Genomic DNA, 19308 nt, shown 5'->3' with positions numbered 1-19308 from the left:
TAAGCTCATTGTACCCTTTCAAAAAAAAAAAAAAAAAAAAACAACATAAGCCAAACAGACAAGTTTATGAGTAATTATGTAGTCTATTTTTCAGCTCATTTGGCATAATGTACATGAAATGGCCTTTAATTGCCATTCTTTTAGGCAAGTAATTCCAATAAGAGCGTTGGCAGAGGCATAACAAGAAATCACATTAGGATATAGGTGGAAGAGACAGAGAAAAAAAGCAATAAATAATACCGATATTTTAAAAATTACTTACAACCTAAGTCTTTTATTAATAGTTGTTACACAATTTATATTGTGCCTTCTAAGGCAAAAAGCTAAATTGATAAGCCATTCCCTCCACTGATAAGCAACCTCATTTTCTAAGAGCTTTACTAAGAGGCTCCATTCTCTTGCCTTCTCTGGCAAATCCCTGTGTCCTCCAAAACAGGGAGATCTGTGGGGAGCCTATTTAAAATGTATAACGTACAGAAAAAAACACTTCTCATTTTCTGCTGCATGGTGTATGCCCCACAGGTGAGAGAATTAAAAGCAAAACTCTAAATGCAACCATTATCTCAGCTTTCTATGATCTAACCTAACCATTAAATCACTTTCTTTGAATCTGCTCCTTCACCATCGCTTTATGCAATAAAATGCATTTTGAAAATCACAAAATGCAAACACAATAAAAGGTGAACTGAAATTGTTCCTGTTTTAATGAGCATATGGACAATCTTTCAGAGTGGATGCCTTTTTAGAACCTGATCCCTGAACTATCTAAGAAAAAAAGGAGATTTTGACCAACACACTAATTTAAAAATCACACGGCATTCACGGAAGAATTTAATTAAAGGTATGGTCACATGTTTAACAACACAAGATTTGGGTAGGTAGGTGGTGTATCTTTGCATTGAAGATACAAAACCCTTCAGAAATCAGCTGAGATACAATTGGCATTTCCAGAAGATAAACGCATACTACCAGAATCACTACCAACAACCAAAATATGTGGTAACTGTAACTTATTGTACCACTTCATTCCTCCAAACCAACTTTATGCTGTGCGGATTTCCTGATCTTAATAAATTAAACAAAAAATAGCTAAGAAAAGACAATATAATTAACCAATGGGAAGGGAAGTGCTTTTTCACACTATCAGCATCATACGTGAGAAAAGACACAGTGATAACATCATTTTACAAAAGCAGATAAAACAGCAGATAGACAGTGTGCACCAGAGTTCTGTTATGCAACTGACAAGAACAGGTCCCAAAACAAGATGGAAGTTAGAAAGCAAATGCACATAGCACTTTGAAAGCCAGTTTGAGATACACAGAACTTCCTTCCAATCATAAAAACCCATACATTGTTATGGAAAAGTATGACTATCTACTACCTGCCTACAACTAGCATACAAAAGCTGAAGAGGCCAGCAGTGACATAACCCAACAATTCTGTAAGGCAGGTAGGTCTCCTCCACTGACCTTTCCAGTTTAAACCTTGATTCTGAACCAAACACACCTTCTAGAACTTTACAGGGACCCCCCCCCCAAAAAAAAAGAATTACTCTTAAGGTATTTTCTTTGTAACAACCAAAAAACACTTGCTTCCCAAAGTTTAAGCAACTTTTGTTTCTAAGAAGCTATCCTCTGAGTTTTAACTGTTAATTTCAAGAAAGGTGAAATGTATTAAGGAACTGTGGGGGGGGGGGGGGGTTATTTTTCTTTTTTAAGATTAATATTTGCGGCCTTCTGTGCAGAATTCCCCAAATTCCCAATTATTTGCACCCTGAAGATCCTTTATTCTGAGAGCATACCTCAGAAATAAACATGTCTACTCCGATCTTTTCTAGCTTACCTACCCATCTTTAAAGTGGAAAACGCAACCCAAGCTAATGAAACATTAAAATGCAATTCCAGATAAATGCCTAGGTCAATAAGCTTGGTGAAAGTCCCGCCTAACAACTAAAACTTGAACCTCCTTACGCTGAAATGACAATCTTAGGCTGCACTCAAAACCCGGAACTGTTTTATCCAGTCGTACTTCGCACTGAATGACAAAGAGAAAAAGAACAGAACAGGAAAAGAAAAAAAAAAAAAAAAAAACCAACCCCGTACCGCTTCCAAAGTCAACCCCCGCCCCCCCCCCCCCAAATAAAGAGTAAACTCATACTCAGACACCAACAGTGCTGCAGCTCCACCAGGGATTAACGGTGGAAGGGAGACCTTTTCCATGTTAACTGCACTCAGAGAAGCCTAAGAATTTCCCCAAATCCAGTTCACACACATTCTGCATTCAACATGTAACAGCCATTCCACTCACACCCTTCTAGTTCATGCTCCAATTCAGGTTACCAAAGTATGTATCGGTACTGGAGTGCCTGGCCTGAGCTTTCCAGTTCTCTTTGTCTTGCGATCTGCGGGGCAGTTTCTGCTCTTGGGAAGTGAGTGTTAGAGCAGCGGTTGCCAGATAATTCCCCCACGATATTTTAGCTCGGGCTTGCCACACTCTCTTGCTCTCCCTAGCCGGCTCCATATTGCTGGGCAGGTCCCTCCACTCTCGCTCCGCGCTACAAAAAGCTGGATTTCCGGGCTGTTGGAGGACCCGGTTAAATATGCCTCCAACAACCTGTCCAGGCCCGGCCGGGACTAAACGCCGTTAGGGCCCCAGCGACCAGCCGCCCCGAGGCGCACTTCCCCCACCCCGGAAGAGGAGGAAGACAAACTTAGGAGGGCGGGGGCTCGGGGCGAGCTCCGGGGACCACCGCCGCCCCACCCGCTCGGGGGAAGGGCCCGAGCAGCTACCCTGGCTGCAGCCGAAGGACGCGGGGGAAGGCTTCGCTCCTTCCCGCTAACTCAAAGGCAACGGTTTGGGCGCTCTGTGAAGGACCCCGGAAAACTGCAAGGCGACAGCAAGGACCCTCAGAAGTGTGCGGTAACGGAGGGGTGGAGACCAGCCCGAGATCGCCTGCAACTCAGGGGACGAATGCGCCCGGCGGCGTGCAGCTAGAGCCAGCTCGGAAGAGGACCGGGGAAACGGGAGCTCTGAGGCGGCCGGGAGCACGCAAAACGCTGGCCATGAGCCGGAGATGCCGGCGGCCAGCCCGCTCTCCCCCGGCTCTGCTCTGCAGGAGAAGCGGCTGCTGGTGACAGGAAGAGAACGGCGGCAGCCGCGCGCGCACGCACTGCCTCCCCCTCCCGGGCACACACACCCGGACCCGCTGCCGCCGCCTACCTCCCCTGCCGGCCGGCTTCCTTCCTCTGCGGGGCCCAGGCTGCAGCGGCGGCCTCCGACGCGCCTCCGACCCGGCCTCGAGCCGCCCGCCGTTCCCGATTCGAGCGCGGCGCCTCCAACCCGCTAGCCCGCAGCCCTCGTCGCGGACGCCGCTTCCTCCAACTCCGCTCCAGCTGCTCGCGACTCCTCTCCGTCAGCCAGCAGCTCCAGCGCCCGGCGCCGGCCCCGCCTCCGGCCCGGCCCAGCGCGCCCCGCCCCCGAGCCCGCGCCAACCAGCGCGCACGTCTCCGCCCCTCTCCGCTGGCGCCGCGCCCTCGGCCGCCGCCACTCACCGTGCCGGCCCTGGAGCTGGGCGGCCGGAGGGGCGGAGCTCCGGCTCTGCGGACCCTTCCTGCCGCCGGGCCGGCCTTCCGCCCCCGGCCGCGGGGATGCCCCGGGCGGCCGGGCCCCGCGCTAGCTCCGCGGCGGAGCGCTCTGGATCTGCGCCAGGCCGCGGCACAGCCAGCTGCCGGTGTCTCCGGGACCAGAGGCGGTGGGGCCGGGAGAGGTGGGGGATGATTTCAGACGTAACAGGCTGCGTCTCTAATCGGAGGGTCTGGAGCCGACCCCTATCCTCCTTCGAGCCCCCAGTGCCCCAGCGGAGTGCCAAGGGCGGGGAGGATTCGGATTCCTGGGCTCGCCAAGGCGGGAGGCCCTGCAATTCCCGGCCTCGCCAGCACAGCCTCGGGAGTGGGCGGAAAAACCACGCTATCCGCGTGGCGTCCCGGGGTGAAGGAAGGGTGAAGGGGTGAGCCGGAGAGGCTAGCGCCCGCAAGCTGCCACGAGCTCCAGCAGCCTGGCACCGCCGCCGCTGGGAGCCAGGCGGGCCCGCGACTGGGGAAGAGAGTTTTATGAAGAGGGCGCACGCTAACTGATCCCTTCCAGCCTTGCCATGACGGAGCAAATGTAGGTCGCTCTGGCGGACCACGGCCCCTCGGGTAGGGAGTGGAGGCTCACATGAAATTATACTGTCTCTTAAATGTTAGTTTTCAAATGCAGATTCTTCCACTAAGAATCATTACTTAGTTGCTGAAGAAAAATCTGATGTTGGTTCAGACCTTCCCAGGACGGGTGAGATGGAATGCCAGCAACTTGTGTTCTGCTCTTTACTTATTAAACCGTGGAGGAGTCCGCTTTTTAAACATCTATTCGCAGATCCCTCTTTTCAGCAGTTTTGAGATCTGCACGCGCCCAGCCTGCTTGCCCTAAAGCCCTTTTACAGCTCTTTGCCAATTCCCTTGCAAGGATTTTCCTTTTTTTTTTTTCTTTTCTTTTTTCTTTTCTTTTTCTTTTTTTTTTTACCATCACTTAAGACTTGTGTCAAACTTTGAATTTGGTGGTTTATTCCTTGGGTGTTGGAAGTAGAGGACATCCTGAAATTGAGTATCCTCAGAAAATAAAATCATTTTGAAAGGTGACTCACACTCTAATGGAAAGAGTTTCTTCTATTTTAGGTTTCAGGTACTGACCTATTATTCCAACATGTCTCTTAAAGTGGAGATAGAGAAGTAGAGAACTACCTACATGTTTAAGAATCCACTTTACCGAAACTTTACCAAGCAATATCCTTTCCACCTACTCTATGAAATGATGGGCTTCATCTATTGTTTGCCTGAGCTTGGTAAATGAAATGAGGTGTCTCAGCCTGGAGTAGAATTACCTTGACCCAGTCCAATAAACTGAGCTCTAAGTGCTGTGATATTTGCACTATTTCCTTTAGGCTTGGGTCTGAAGAAACCTTACCAGCTACCCTCTCCTTTTGTACACGATGAGTTCCTGGAAAGGGACTTACATACTGTTACGATGGGGTTCTATTCCCTCAAACCTAAAAAAGCATGAAATCCTTAAATTGAGCTTCCTCGTTTTTAGGTGGTCTTTAGCAATTTATGTTGTATATTCTTTCATTTTTTCCATCCTATGGAACACACAGCATTAAGTCCCATGGGAGGAAAATTATGCTTTTCTTCGATAAGCTGAATAATTTCAGTCTTTGTTTCCTCTGTAATGATATCTGCCCCCACAGCACTAACATTAGCTTTTATATTTTCATTTTCCATTGCTGTCTATGAAATAACAAAAGGCAACAAAACAGTAGTAATCAAACTTAAAAATAAACCTTTTTCCTAAATAAAATCTTACCTGGACTCCAGAAATGTAACTGTTACAAGAAGCCTTGTGGTGAGGTCAAGGGAACCTCTAGGCCTTTGGACAAGGCAGGTTATTATCTCCTGGGGATGGGTTGGAAATGCAAATTCTCTGTCCTTACTGCATCACAAATGCTGGGGGGGTGGAGCCTACCAATCTGTTTAAATAAGCCTTCCAAGTCTTCCGTGCACACTAGGGGTTGAGAGCCTTTGCCCTAGGCCTAGGGCAGCTGGGAACACAGACGGAAAACCACTGCACTGAAATGCTCAAATGGGCACAGAAACACCACTGTTCAATCAGTAGCAGCCAAACTGTTGGCTGCCAGGTGGTGCCACCACTGAGGAGCTCAAAATGTCAGAGGATGTACAATTTCCCAAAGGAAGATGGGTATGATGTGCACAACTGGTGATGGTCAAGGGGGTTTGGAAGTCAGACCTAACAGAGACAAGGACCCGCAGGACCCTGAAAGGCTTTCAGTGGCCACAGCAAGCCACTTTGGGGAAGAAGTGTCCTCCCCAAAGAAGACTGGTCAGATATCCTCATTGGCCCCCATCACTCCAACTACTGCAGTGATGTGAATGCTAGAACACAATTCCTTTAGACTCAAAACCCAATGATGTGGTTTAGAGTTCAAACAACAACACAAGTACAAATGCCTTAGAGCCTTACTTTGCCAAGAGAGGTGCACAGACCAGCAGCATTGGCACCATCTAGGAGCTGGTTAGATATGCAGTGTCCCGGGCCCCATCCCAGGCCTCTTGAATCACAGTCTGCGTTTTAACGAAATCCCCAGGTGACTGATGTGCAATTTAAAGTTTGCAATGTACCGTCTTAGCAGGGGTCCTCAGTTTTGGCTATGGCACTTGTCATTGGCTGGGGAGCTTATAAAAATCCCAGTGCCTGGTCAGCAGCCCAGAGAGATTATATCAAAACTTCTGTGGGTAGAACAGAGGCATCCGTGGCCTCTATAGTTACTCACGTGTCTCCACTGTGAAGCCAGGGTTAAGAACCACTGCTCTGGGGGATCCAGGTAGGAAAGGTACCATCAGGAAGGCCAGCTGGGAGAGACTGGAGCACAAATGGCTGGTCTTACAGGAAGCAGCTGGTACTAGCATTTAGCTGATCGTCACCACATGGGAATGTGAGCCCAAATTTACCAAACCTTCCAAATTTCAGAGAGGAGCTGGAAACCCAGACTTTTATGGGCCATTTCTCAATGACTAAATGCTGGCAATTAATTCAACATTTTTTGAAACCTGGGTTAGGCCACATAAGTGTGATGACCACTGGTTGATGGTTTTATGATGCCTTACATCATAAAATTAAGTGGACCTCAACAACAACAAAAAGGACACCCAAGAGGACAACTAGCTTGTTGGAATCTCAAATTGCTGGTCTAAAGGCCTCTGTATTTCCAATCTTCTGTTCTCCATGGCACCAAACACTGCAGGCATTCAACAGCTGAGAGATGGTAATGGGTGAGAAACGAGCACCACCAAACACTAAGGAGTTTTGCCTAATAATTTTATTTTTCCTCTTTCCTGCCCTGATAATGGAAATTCTGGGGGGGGGGGGTGGCAATCAGTCCCTGTATTACTTAGCTTAAGATTTTTCACTTTTGTGAATGACTAGGTTAACCACAGGTTAAGGGAAACATGAAAAAAATGGCTGGAATGCTTCCTAGCAGAGTGAAAATTCTTAAGGCCACCAATACTGTACTTCTCAGTCTGGTGTTTCTGAGCCTGAACAAGCTGTTAACCATGTTGAAGTCCTACAAAGAGTGACAACATTCCGAGTGTACCCCCAGAGAACGTGTCAGATCATAATCGCTCATACATACCCTGAGTTCTCTGCTCACAATCCATTCTGTGGACATCCCTGTCTAATCTTTTAGTGTCTGAATCCTCATCAACTGTTGAGGATAAGACTCGACAAATCAACCAGTATGAGATACAAGTGAATAAGCCACCTGTGCAGTAGTTTTCAGCCACATTCTACCCAATGGCTGCCCTCAAAGTCCCTTGAAATAAGAAGCTGTACTTCAAAAAGTTACAACACAGTAAACCTCAGTTGAGGTGATAAAATGTGAAACATAGAAGCAAATGTTTGTGTAGCTATTTTCTTGAATGCAAGGGCCACGTTTTATTTTGGGGTAACTCCAGCAGCTCATGGACTTACTGGTACAGAGAGGGTACTCCGTAAGGGAGAAAAGCCTGGAAGTTGAAAGGAAACTCAATATAAATTCTTAGATTTGTGACCTTTAGAGCAATAGTGTGCAAGCACTCTCCAGAAAGAGCCTCTGAGAGTTGGAAGAAGTCAAGCCAGATTTGGGGACAGAGCAACAGGGCCACCAGGAAGCCAGTCTACAACTGGTGCTAAAACATCAGCAGGCATGGGGCAACTGGAAAGCCACGTCCACGGAAAAATGAACTTGGGTGCTGATATCCCACCATATAAAAAATTGCCTGGAAATGAATCATAGACCTAAACATCTAAGAGCAGACACCACAAAACTCCTAAAAGAAAATATAGGTTTAGAAGAAAAGATTTCTTAAAAATTAGGACACAGCTACGAAAGAAAAAAAAAAAATCAAAATCAAACTGAACTTCATCAAAACTGCAAAGTTTTGCTCTTCAAATGACACTGTTGTGAAAATAAGAAGCCACATCTTGGGAAAAACATCTGCTGTTAAACATATATCCAACAAAGGACTTGTATTAGAATACATTAGGAGGGGCACCTCGGTGGCTCAGTTGGTTAAGCGTCCAACTCTTGATTTCGGCTCAGGTCATGATCTCACGGTTTGTGAGTTCAAGCCCCACGTTGGGCTCTGCACTGACAGCATGGAGCCTGCTTGGGATTCTCTGTCTCCCTCTCACTCTGCCCCTCCCCCACTCACAATCAATCTCTCTCTCTCTCTCAAAAGTAAAATAAATAAACATTTAAGGAATATGTTAGGAACTCTCACAAGATGGTAACAAAAAAGCAAACAAACAACAGCTTTTAAAAATGAACAAAAGCAGGGTGCCTGGGTGGGTCAGTCAGTTAAGCATCCGACTCTTAGTTTCGGCTCAGGTCATGATCTCAGGGTTCATGAGTTCAATCCCCGTAACAGGCTCTGTGCTGACAGTGCAGAGCCTGCTTGGGATCATCCCTCCTTCTGTCTGCCCCTCCCCTGCTCATGCTCTCTTTCTCGCTCAAAAATAAATAAAATAAAGATTTTTGAAAAATGGACAAAAGAGGGGCACCTGGGTGGCTCAGTTGGTTAAGCATCTGACTTCAGCTCAGGTCATGATCTCACAGTTCGTGGGTTTGAGCCCCACAATGGGCTCTGTGCTGACAGCTCAGAGCCTGGAGCTGCTTCAGATTCTGTGTCTCCCTCTCTCACTGCCCCTCCCCCATTCAGCTCTGCCACTCTCAAAAATAAAGAAAAACATTAAAAAAAATTTTTTTAATGGACAAAAGATTTAAACGCTTTACCAAAGAAGATATGTGCATGGCAAATAAACTCATGTATAGAAGCTAAACATCTTTAATTATTAGAGAAATACAAATTAAAACCACAGTGAGAAGGGACCCAAATAGAAACTTGCATGCCAATGTTCACAACAGCATTGTTCACAATAGCCAAAAGCTGGAAACAGCCAAGTGTTCAGCAATTAATGAATGGAGGTACAAAAATGGTAAATCCAGGGGCACCTGGGTGGCTCAGTCATTTAAGCAACTGACTTTGGCTCAGGTCATGATCTCACGGTCTGTGGGTTCGAGCTCAGCATCAGGCTCTGTACTGTCATAACAACTTGGAGCCTGGAACGTGCTTCAGATTCTGTGTCTCCCTCCCTCTCTGTCCCTCCCTGGCTCATGCTCTCTCTTCCTCTCTCTCAAAAAATAACATTAAAAAAAAAATCTTTTACCAAGCTTACAGGACACTTAGCCTTCAGCTTTCTGAGCTAACATCACATTCCAGGTTTGCCTCTTAGAAACTAAAACTTAATCACCTTGTTTAGACTTGGATGATACAAGATTTTCTGCATCACCATTTACAGACACTCTCTCTCTCTCTCTCTCTCTCACACACACACACACACTGCTACATCATGTGTTAATTGTTAATTCTGATTTCTTTCTCAGAGGATCACCTTTTCCCAACCTTCTGGAGCCACCTTACTCCAATACAAGCAACCCACTTAGATCCATAAGCATGTGTCAGTTGAGCTAAGAAAACAATTCTGAAACATTCTACCATCGATTTTTTTATTTGAAAATGAGCTTGCATTTGAAAAGTGCCAAGTGTAAATACAATAAGAAGCAAGCAAATAAACTATATTTCTTGGTGATTGAAATAACTGGAAATTTAACCCATATTGATTATATTCCACACCCCAGTTTGGAGCCCTGGCACAAATTGTTAGGGTGCTGTTACAGCTGTCTGGGTAAAAGGATTTGCTTAAATATGCTCGTGTTGGCCCTGCCAGCATAAAAATTAAGGGCAAAGTCACACCGACAGATAATGAGCCCTTTATCAAGGAAACTGTGTTGGACAATCTCGCTGCTCAGAAAGAATTTTTCAAAAGAAACCCTAGCCTTTGTTCCCTCCACTGGAGGAGATCCAGAACTGTCAGAGCTTCTGACGGAACCTAGCCCGAGTATTCAGACAGCCTCGGAGAATAAAGGAAACACATTACCCTCAGCCTCCCCAATCTAGCTCCAATCACACAGCCTTTTCTCTGGGTCTTGCCAAGCTGTGTAGGCAAAGGAAACACTTTAGATCAGGTAAGGCTGTCTTCTGACAGTACCCATTTTTCTAAAATTGGTTAGAGTCGTATTTTAACACTCAAAATCCTTGGTGGGTGGATGTATCATAATGCTAACAAGCACTTCCTTTCTCCAGTTATGAATAAAATGCATCCTGAAGGAACGACTACTCATAATTTAGGATGTTTTGCAGTGTATCAGTTTCTTTAAGCACTCATGTCTTCTATTTTCTGCTTTAAGGGAGCTGTGTTTACGATGGCTTTTGTATTGGATTTCAATGTTTCAAGAGGGCTTGCACCAAAAAAAAAAAAAAAAAAAAAAAAAAAAAAAAGAGGGCTTGCACATGAACTGTTCTGTGAAATGCACTGGCTCTGGGTTGTGGGTACAGCACGTGTCGTGACTGCCATCTTACAGATGGACAGACAGACTGAGAAAGGCTTTGTGATTTGACCCGGTCCCATCCGTGATGAGCACCAGAACCAAATCTCCACTGGGGCCCTTTTGCCTCGAGGCAGCCCCTGCTGCCTCACTGTTCGCTGATACCTTCCTGCTTTCCTGTCACGGTGCCCCTTATCCTGAATTTGTGATGTGCTACTTCAAGGCAACTTTCAGCCTAACCATTGTGATTATCAACTAATCTATTGGTGACCACCAATCACAGAGAAACTCTGATGATTTGGGCTCATCAATAGAGAATTTCAGACCTTTGGGACCTCCCTGGTCTCTCTCTTTGGGGAATCCTGAATTAGAAAGCTGCCTAGTGCCTTATGCCTCTAGCTTACCTCTCCCATTTTCAGATAAGGACACTGAGTCCTAGAGAGGTTAGATAACTGTCTCTGCGTTACCAATTTAGTTGATGCTCCAAGTCACCAGCTGCTGAGTGACAGCATCATGACAAGTACCTAAGCCTCCTCCAGTCGGCCACACTGTTGTAGCTTGTGGTCTCAGTGGCACCATCCTGGTTTAGCTGGGGCCTGGTAAATACTGGCCAAACGTTAACAGGTACTGTGGAGTTACTAAAGAAAAGATTTACGACTTTTATGCATGCTTGTGGGTCTGTCAACAATGCCCTTGTAAAAGATTACTAAACTCGTGCATAATTGAGGCACCCTGCCACTTGAAAAACAGGGGAAACTATGCAGGCTGATGATGCAATCTGAGGCAAAACAACCTGAAATTGCTAAAAAATAATTGACCGTGCAGTTCTGTGGCGAAGGAGCTGGCGATTCCGGCTATTTTTGTTTGTTTGTTTTTAATCATGGAATGCAAAGGGAGAAAAGAATACACGTCTGTTCCCAAGCCATTTCCCTCACAACGAATGTCAGCACACACAACGACCCCCGTGCCCACCAATACCTCCTTGCTACAATCCACCTTGGACCCCATTAAAACTGTATCCTAATGTTCTCATTTGGGAGAATGTTCCCTCACCAGTCCCTGCATGAAACTAACAAGCTAGTGGTACTAAATCTGAAAAACTCACTCTTTTCCCTAACACGAGGCTCAGCCCTTTGACAGAGGTGGTTATGCCACGCTTTTTTCTTATTCATTCTTTCCTGGAAGGGGGCTCAGAAGCCTCCGGGCTTACCAACAGGCTACCATGCGGAAGGCTACAGGACGATTTCTGTTTACATTCAAAGCCTATCACGCAAGTGAGGGCTAGAGCCGCAAGTGTGAGGCAGGCTAAACTGATGTGCTTTTGCTCTGGTAAGAAGCTGTGAATAGATCTAGGACTGTCCACCAGTGGAAACTCCATGAACAGGAAAGTTTACTTACAAGGATATGTCTTTACTCACCTGGCACTGAGTGGCTCTTGCCCCATTACCACCTCCCTGCAGAAGAGGCCGCTGGGCCAAGCTCATTGACAGGAAAATACTGTGCCGAAACCCAAAATGAAGCTGACGAGGGGGAGAATAATATAGTTAACGGCACTTAGTATAAAGTGAGCACTGGTTCAAGTGGTTTACACATGTGAATGCATTTAGTCACCACCGCCACCCTATGAGGTACCTGTAGTATCATTTCTCTCATTTTACAGAGGAGGTAACTGTGGCCTGAAAAGGTGGGGTAGGTGGCAGAGCTGAGCTTTGAACTCAAGCAACTTGGTTCCAGACTGCATTGCTAAAGCAGGGGTGTGAAAACTACACCTGCAGGCCAATTCCAGCCATCAGCTATTTTTGTAAATAAGTTCTCTTGTCGATGGCTGTTTTCACACTACCATGGCAGCGTCAGTGGTTGTGACAGGGACTATACGGCCCACAAGGCCTGAAATATTTACTCTCTGGCTCTTGATAAAAAAAAAAAGTGGGCTGACCTTTGCTCTGAATTATACCTGGGGAAGAAGAAAAGACTGTCCATCTCACACCTTTTAAAGATACAAATACATCTGAAGGCTGTTGTTATAGAGGCTAATGATTTAATATCTGGAAGACAGTGTAGCATCGAATTCTTTCCTATGTGTTTTAAAGATGAGAAAATGGAAGTCTGGGACATGACGAAATTAGCCCTAGGTTACACGGAGCGATAACAGCAGAAAAAGGTCTACAATCTGAATCCCCACCACACAGTTCTGCTGCGTTTGAGGTAACACCTCAACTACCAGTTAACCCCTTACCAGAAATCAGGTGAAAATGAGTGGAGAACAAGAATTATAGGTACCGTCCAGCAGATAGAGAAGGAAGTTAAAGGTAAATATAGAGGGTCCAAAAGAGGGAAAACACAGTCCTTGCTGATGAGAACAAGGGCACCCAAAGCAAAAGATTGTCTACTGGACACTAGATTCATTTATAAACATTATTAACCATGTTATTTCTTTAGCCCTAACTAGATTATACATTTATGTCTTGAGGGAAATTCCAAAGGTCATGACCTCACAAAGTATAGAGTCTGCAAAGAAGGCCACACCCTGCGAAGTCAGAATGGAAATACCAGCCGGATTATTTCCTAGTGGGTTTTCAATACCCATCCATGAGATAGCTCCTGGAAGATCTTTATTTATGATCACTTTCATCACCAGTAATGTGCACAGCCCTCATCTTATCTTGGAGCTTCAGAAGAATACACTGTCAAAACCAGCTTCTTCATGACTTCTCTTCTATCAAGTTCTCCTCTATCTCTTAGGAAACAAAGTACATATTTTCCCAAACGCAACTGAAATCTGAATCGTGCTACTTCTATTTGGGCTTTGGGGAGTCTCAATGTTAATCAGATACTAATGAGAATCAAAGGAGCTAGGATTTGTTATGTAATTTTTCCACCTAAAGAAATGCAAATGATATTTAAAATCAGTGTAACATCAGAGCTAGTAGTGCACGGCTTTGGTGAATCAGCTGGAAAACTTCCTAGTCCAAATAATATACAAGTCTCCTAGCATTCCTCCCTATCCAATATAAGGTTTTAGAAATTTTGGAGACTTCAGATTCCATAGTAACAGCAGTCTAGAAAGACGGGATACTTTATAAAATTATCAACCTGCTTAGAATTGTTTTCAGTTAGAGCTTGTGGTTTGCACATTTTAATATACTCAACTGGGATGTCATGGCAAACCTGTGCTTTTCCAGGACTTGCAACCCTAGTCCTACCACATTTACCGAGGACTATCACTGAGAGCATCCAGTGCAACCAGAGTTAAGTGGGGTAAATGAATCAATGTGGGCTGATCATAACCTTTCCTTCAGATCCTACTTCCTGGCCACAGGTAATTGGTCCAAAGCAGGATACCTGGCACATTTGGCCAATGAGTTCCTTCCTCAGGATTCCGGAGTTTGTAATGACAGTCAGGATAGCCTCCCTTAAAGTCTGAGCTCAGAAGCTCTGTAAACCTATCAGAAGCTATCAGCTGCCAGTTCTTGTATGTTGACAGCAGAAGTGATGGAAGCTGGTTTGTGAGGAGACAGAAGAAGGAAGGACAAAGCAGATAGGCAGAGAGCCAGAACTGAGGAGAGATACCATAAAGTCATGAGTTCATGATTTTAATTTTTCTTGGAACCTGGCTGCAAATTTATCTTTGTATTCCAAGTGATACTTTTATAGCCCTACAATAAAATGTTCTTTTAATTTAAGCTTCTTGGAGTGAGGTTTCTGTCATTCAGCACCAAACATCTCAAGGGATCTGCAACATGAAAAATGCTAATGAGAAGATGGAAAGGAGACAACTTTGCTAGGAAAATGTGTGTATTTACTAGAAAGGCTTATTTACGCGTCAGTAAGCTTCTTCAAGTTACCATCCAAGGCAGATCAATCAAGCCAATGACTTGAATTTAGTGTTTAGTAGTTTTCTGTTGTTGTTGTTATTGTTGGTTTCAATACATAATAAATAGCAAGGATTTGTGGGTGACACCTTGAAGGCCTAGAGAAAGGAGAAGTAAAGCACAAGATGAAATGAAGGCCGACTCCACCTGCCAAAACTGAAGCCCGGCCATCACTCTAACCACGTCTGGTTCTGGTCCTTGCTGCTATCCCAACAAATAGCACAGTTATGCAGCTTGCTGTATAGGCAGAACCCTGTTAACCCGCCTCTCTCTATTCCCCTACACTGAGTCCATGATTTCAGCACTCCCCAACCCCAGAGGTTTAAACAAACAGAAATCTCTCATATTTACCCATCTCTTTTCATCTCCATGGTTGCTACCCCACCCCCCCCCACCCCCACCCCAAACTTGCACCATTCAGCAGTCACTGAACTAGTCTCCCTTCTGAGGGGAGACCTAGCTTTGCAAACTCCAGAGTTCTGGCCACAGGATGCTTTCTGCAATGTAAATCTGATGATGGCCTTCACTTCCCCCTAAACACACAGAGTACACATCTTCTCTTTTAAACATCTTGTGGCTTCCCAGGGCCGGAGGGTCATGATTTCCCATCAAATCATCTGGAAGCTTTGAAAACAAAAAATGAAACACAAAACAAAAAAAACCTGATGCCTGGGTCTCCGTTCCAGTTCGGATTTAATTTTCTGGAGTGGGATTCTCTTACCAGTGTTTCTAAAATGCTCCCCACGTTTTTCTGATGAGCAGCCAGCGTTGCAAAAAATGTGTAGGTATACAGGCTGACATCCTTAATGTGGGCGGTGCAGTCTCGTCCCTGCTTACTCTTCTTCCCTCTTCCTATACCACATCCCCGTCCTGTGTCCTCCAGACACGCTGGCCTTCTTTCAGTTCCTCAAAATCACCACGCTCCTTCCTGCCCGGGTGTAGGGACTCTGAGCAGGTTCTTGGGACACAGTCTCCTTTTTCTCCAGACCTGCACTTTGTACCACACCTCCCTAGGGAAGGCTGCCTGGGCCTCCCTGATTAGGTCAACTCCCCACTCTGGACTCATCAAACACTTCTCTTACAGCACCAGTCACAGTGTAGCTTTATAGGATGTGTCATTCTGTGAATAATGTTCGTTTCCCCCAGTAGACTATCAACTCCGTGCGGGCAGGGGCCACGTTAGCTTTGTTCACCATTGCATCTGCAGTCCCCAGCCTATATACCAGGAAGAGAAGGCCTTCTTTATATGGGCATAAGGACCAAGGAAGAGAAGGGTGACAGTTCCTGAGAGCAGGCTGTGGAAATGAAAATTCTACACACAGATTTTTTTTGTGACAAAGGTAGCAGCAACTTCAAAGGGAAACCCAAGTCTTGAGTGGAAAGGACAGGACTATATGCCAAGGGGCATGTGGTTGATGACGGGTTGGAGGATGGGGAGGGTGGGGTGTGAAAAAGTCTCAGGACAGGTGAAAGGTCTGGAGGAGAAGCCTCTGACCCTTCCATGTCTGGTCTTCCAGTTTATTTCTCTAAACTTCTGCCAGGGCTCAAGCAGCATGGCCTGAAAACAGAAGAGAAAATATGCCCAGCAGTCCTGTAGGGTCATTGGAGTGGACTGCAGGTTTGGGTGGGTGGCAGATAGAGAAATCACCCAATGGACATCTAGTTTGGTGGTTAGACTTGAAGCAGACTCCCCAGTTTCAAATTCCTGTAGGGAGCTCTGCTGTGTAACCTTAGAACAAGTTACTTATGTTCTCTATGCTTCTGTGTCCAGACTGTAGCACAGAGACCCTAACAGAACGTACCTCACAGCAGGTATAGAAGATTTTATAATCTCTTTAGCCTGGTAGTTACAAATGTAATGGATTCTAGCTAATACAACCACAAATTCCAGCTCGCAACCCTTCTTCAGCCATTGTTTTCATAATTTTATTCCTACTCTAAGAACTCTCTGAGGTTCCCTATTTTTGCTTCTGTTGGCAGATGTGCAGTAGACAGCCTGGTAGTTCCATGTCCTTAGCTGGTGTGGCACACAGCCTCCATCCTGCAAGCCCAACTTTGTACTATCAAGTGAGAAAAAGCTACCGGTTTCTGAATAAAATCTAAGGGCGGCACACGTATGATTTCTGAATTTTCAATACACCATAATCACACTAGTCACATTGAATTGGGAGGAATGATGGTTCATTTTACGTGTCAGCTGAACTGGGCCATGGGGTCCCATCTAATCAGTGAGGACCTGACCAGAACAAAAAGGCTGACTCTCCCACCAGTAAAAGGGAATTTCCTCCTGCCTGACCACCCTGAGCTGAGATGCTATCTTTTTCCTGCTTTGGACTCAAACTAAAAACGCTGGCCCTTCCTGAGTCTTCAAGCCTGCTGGCTTTTGGACTGGAACAAGACTATTGGTTCTCCTGTTCTCAGGCTTTTGGACGCAGATTGGAACTAAACCATCAGCTCTCCTGGGGTCTCCAACTTGTCAACAGCATATCTTGGGATTTGTCAGCCTCCAATATCACATGAGCGAATTCCTTATAATAAATGTTTTTCCATATGTGTATGTGTGTGTGTGTGTGTGTTTATTCTATTTATTCTCTGGAGATCCCTGACCAAAGAGAAAGAACTTAGGAGAAAGCCTTTTCTGCCTTAGTAAATTTGGGAGGCCAAATGCATGACTTCTTTTCTTGCTAACTAATATTCAGAGGATTTAACACAAATACTCAGCATTGTGAACATGAGTCACTCACTATTCAGTGCGGTGGGAAACAAAAGGGGAATTAACATGTATGAAGTACTCCTTATAAGCTAGTTGCTTCCACAAACAGCACTTCAATGAATTAAAGCAGTATCTACTGACCTAAGAAATTAGCTTAAGAAAAGGTCCCAGACATTAGTTCTATGATTTGTCTTTCCCAATAAATATGGAATTTACTAAATTGGAAAAGCCTCTTACACAGCCCAGACACAGGCTAAGGCAACAGCCTTCTCTTGCTTAAGGAAACTATAGAAACTTCAAAGGAGAAGGTGTGATTTCTTTCCTTGTTAAGTAACTGAATGGTAGTGTTAAAAATGCCATTCTTTCTGACAAACTGCATCTTTGTGATGCAGAAGAGGTGGCTTGATATTCAGCCTTCAAGACCCACAACAGCTAGGATGACTGTTTTAGCACATCACAGTACCACATGTGGTCACCCCCCCCCCCCAACATACAATAGGACCCTGTCCCAGATTTAGGCAGGCCCAGGGACATCTCCATTTCCTCACAGGCCTTTTGTAAACCACAGGAAGCCTTCCAGACTCAGCAATGCCCCTGATGTACAACTACAAGGTTTTGGTGGAAGACATGAGAAAAGGTTCAGAAAATTAGTTTTTCTGACCTGTATCTGAAGAGAGCCACTTGGGAGTCTTATGGCTGGCGCCATCTTTCTGAGATTTTCCGTGTCTGCCCAATGGAGTGGGTGGAAAGGACAAGAAGGACACAGTGTCTCACTGACCTCAGCCTCATATATAAAAAGACCTGAACCTCACTGACCCTGCAATTTTTGATACAGTCATAACTGAACACTGACCGGCAAAAAATGTTTTATAATGGAAAAGATGCAATGGCTAGAATTTTACAAATAGAGACTCTACCTCTATTGTTTAGTTTAAGTCACTTAACTTCTCAGTGCCTCAGCTGTAAAACTGGAGTGGGGTGAGGAGGGCTGGGAAGGTGTGGGGGAGGGTGGGACCACATGATTTCTCAGACTCCCTGACCTTTAAAAATCCACGTTTCTCTGTTATCTCCATATTTGAGTGGTGTTATTGGCATGCTAACCCTTTTAACTTAACAAAGGTAAGAATTTGTTGGCCACAAAGTACCTTCTTCATTTGGATGGCAGGGTTCTGAGCTAGTCAACCCTCTGTTTAGTTTAACAAACACTGTGGAGTATCTGCTAGAACAGAGAACCATGCTACCTTCTGGATGTACAAAATGAACTCACAAACTTGTGGGGTCTTAAGGAGGATCCAGATTACTGGTCGAAGATAATACACACTAAACTGTTACTCTTAAAGAGAAACACAAAACCACACGTAGGGCAGTTTAGGAATGTCTGTGCTATCCCTTCTACAAAAGGGGTCAATATTAGCAAGTCATTTGTAACCAACGGAGTCTTGCAGCAGTCATGTTCTGTTATGTCAGAGGCTAGGGTGGAAAAGGCTTCTGCCTGGTTCTTTTGGGACAATCATTGTGGCAGGAGCCATTTACCAGGGGGCAAGTCTGACTACCCTGAGGCCGCCACGCTAATGGAAGTGCTCTGTTACCTACCACTGCTGAGGTCCCATGGGACTCTTCAACTGTGGGGCTGTGAGAAAGCTCCGGGGAGCCTCCGATGACGGTAGTATCTGACCTGCCCACACTGAGCTCTTCCTGAATTTCCAGCCCACAAGACGGTGAGCAGAATAAAGTGGTGTTTGCTGCTCTTGGTTTGGAGTAATTTGTTATGCAGCGAGAGTAACCAGAACATTACCCTCACCAAAGTTACTCTCGAGATAATTAATCCAAAATCACGGTTACCACAGAAACACTTACATTACAATAAACTTTTCCAGTGGATATACAGTCCATGCTTCCGGAGAGAAAGAACAATGGCACATGCCACCTAAAACCTTCACGAATGGAGTCATGCCATGTTCTAAAATACTTTTTTTTTTTTTTTTCTTTTTTTAAGTATAGCCTTGAAAAGTAGCCTGTTTGCTCAAACTAGGAACGCATGCACGGAACATTATATTCTAAAAAAACAAAAACTGAAGAAATTTGAAACCAAGATGACCCTTTATTGTTATTTATTTATTTTTTTTTTGTAAAACCGAGATGACCCTTGAAATAACAACTACAGTTGTACTATTTCACATTAT

General features: G+C 45.1%; 1 protein-coding gene across 3 annotated transcripts in view; it reads right to left on the bottom strand.

Annotated features, from left to right (window-relative positions):
• PIK3R1 (phosphoinositide-3-kinase regulatory subunit 1) overlaps window positions 1-3423 on the bottom strand; it is an 86743-nt gene extending 83320 nt beyond the window's left edge. The window contains exon 1 of one of the 3 annotated variants that reach the window (XM_042987730.1): window positions 3223-3423. The gene's annotated coding sequence lies outside the window, so the exon portion shown is untranslated. Of the gene's footprint in view, window positions 1-2342; window positions 2738-2792; window positions 2993-3222 lie in introns of those variants that run through there. The other 2 variants (XM_042987733.1, XM_042987732.1) reach the window with 2 other exon arrangements.
• Between the last annotated feature and the right edge of the window lie 15885 nt (window positions 3424-19308).

The sequence above is a fragment of the Panthera tigris genome, chromosome A1, assembly GCF_018350195.1.
Source record: "Panthera tigris isolate Pti1 chromosome A1, P.tigris_Pti1_mat1.1, whole genome shotgun sequence".
NCBI lineage: Eukaryota > Metazoa > Chordata > Mammalia > Carnivora > Felidae > Panthera > Panthera tigris.
This window is presented reverse-complemented; position numbering and strand designations above follow the sequence as displayed.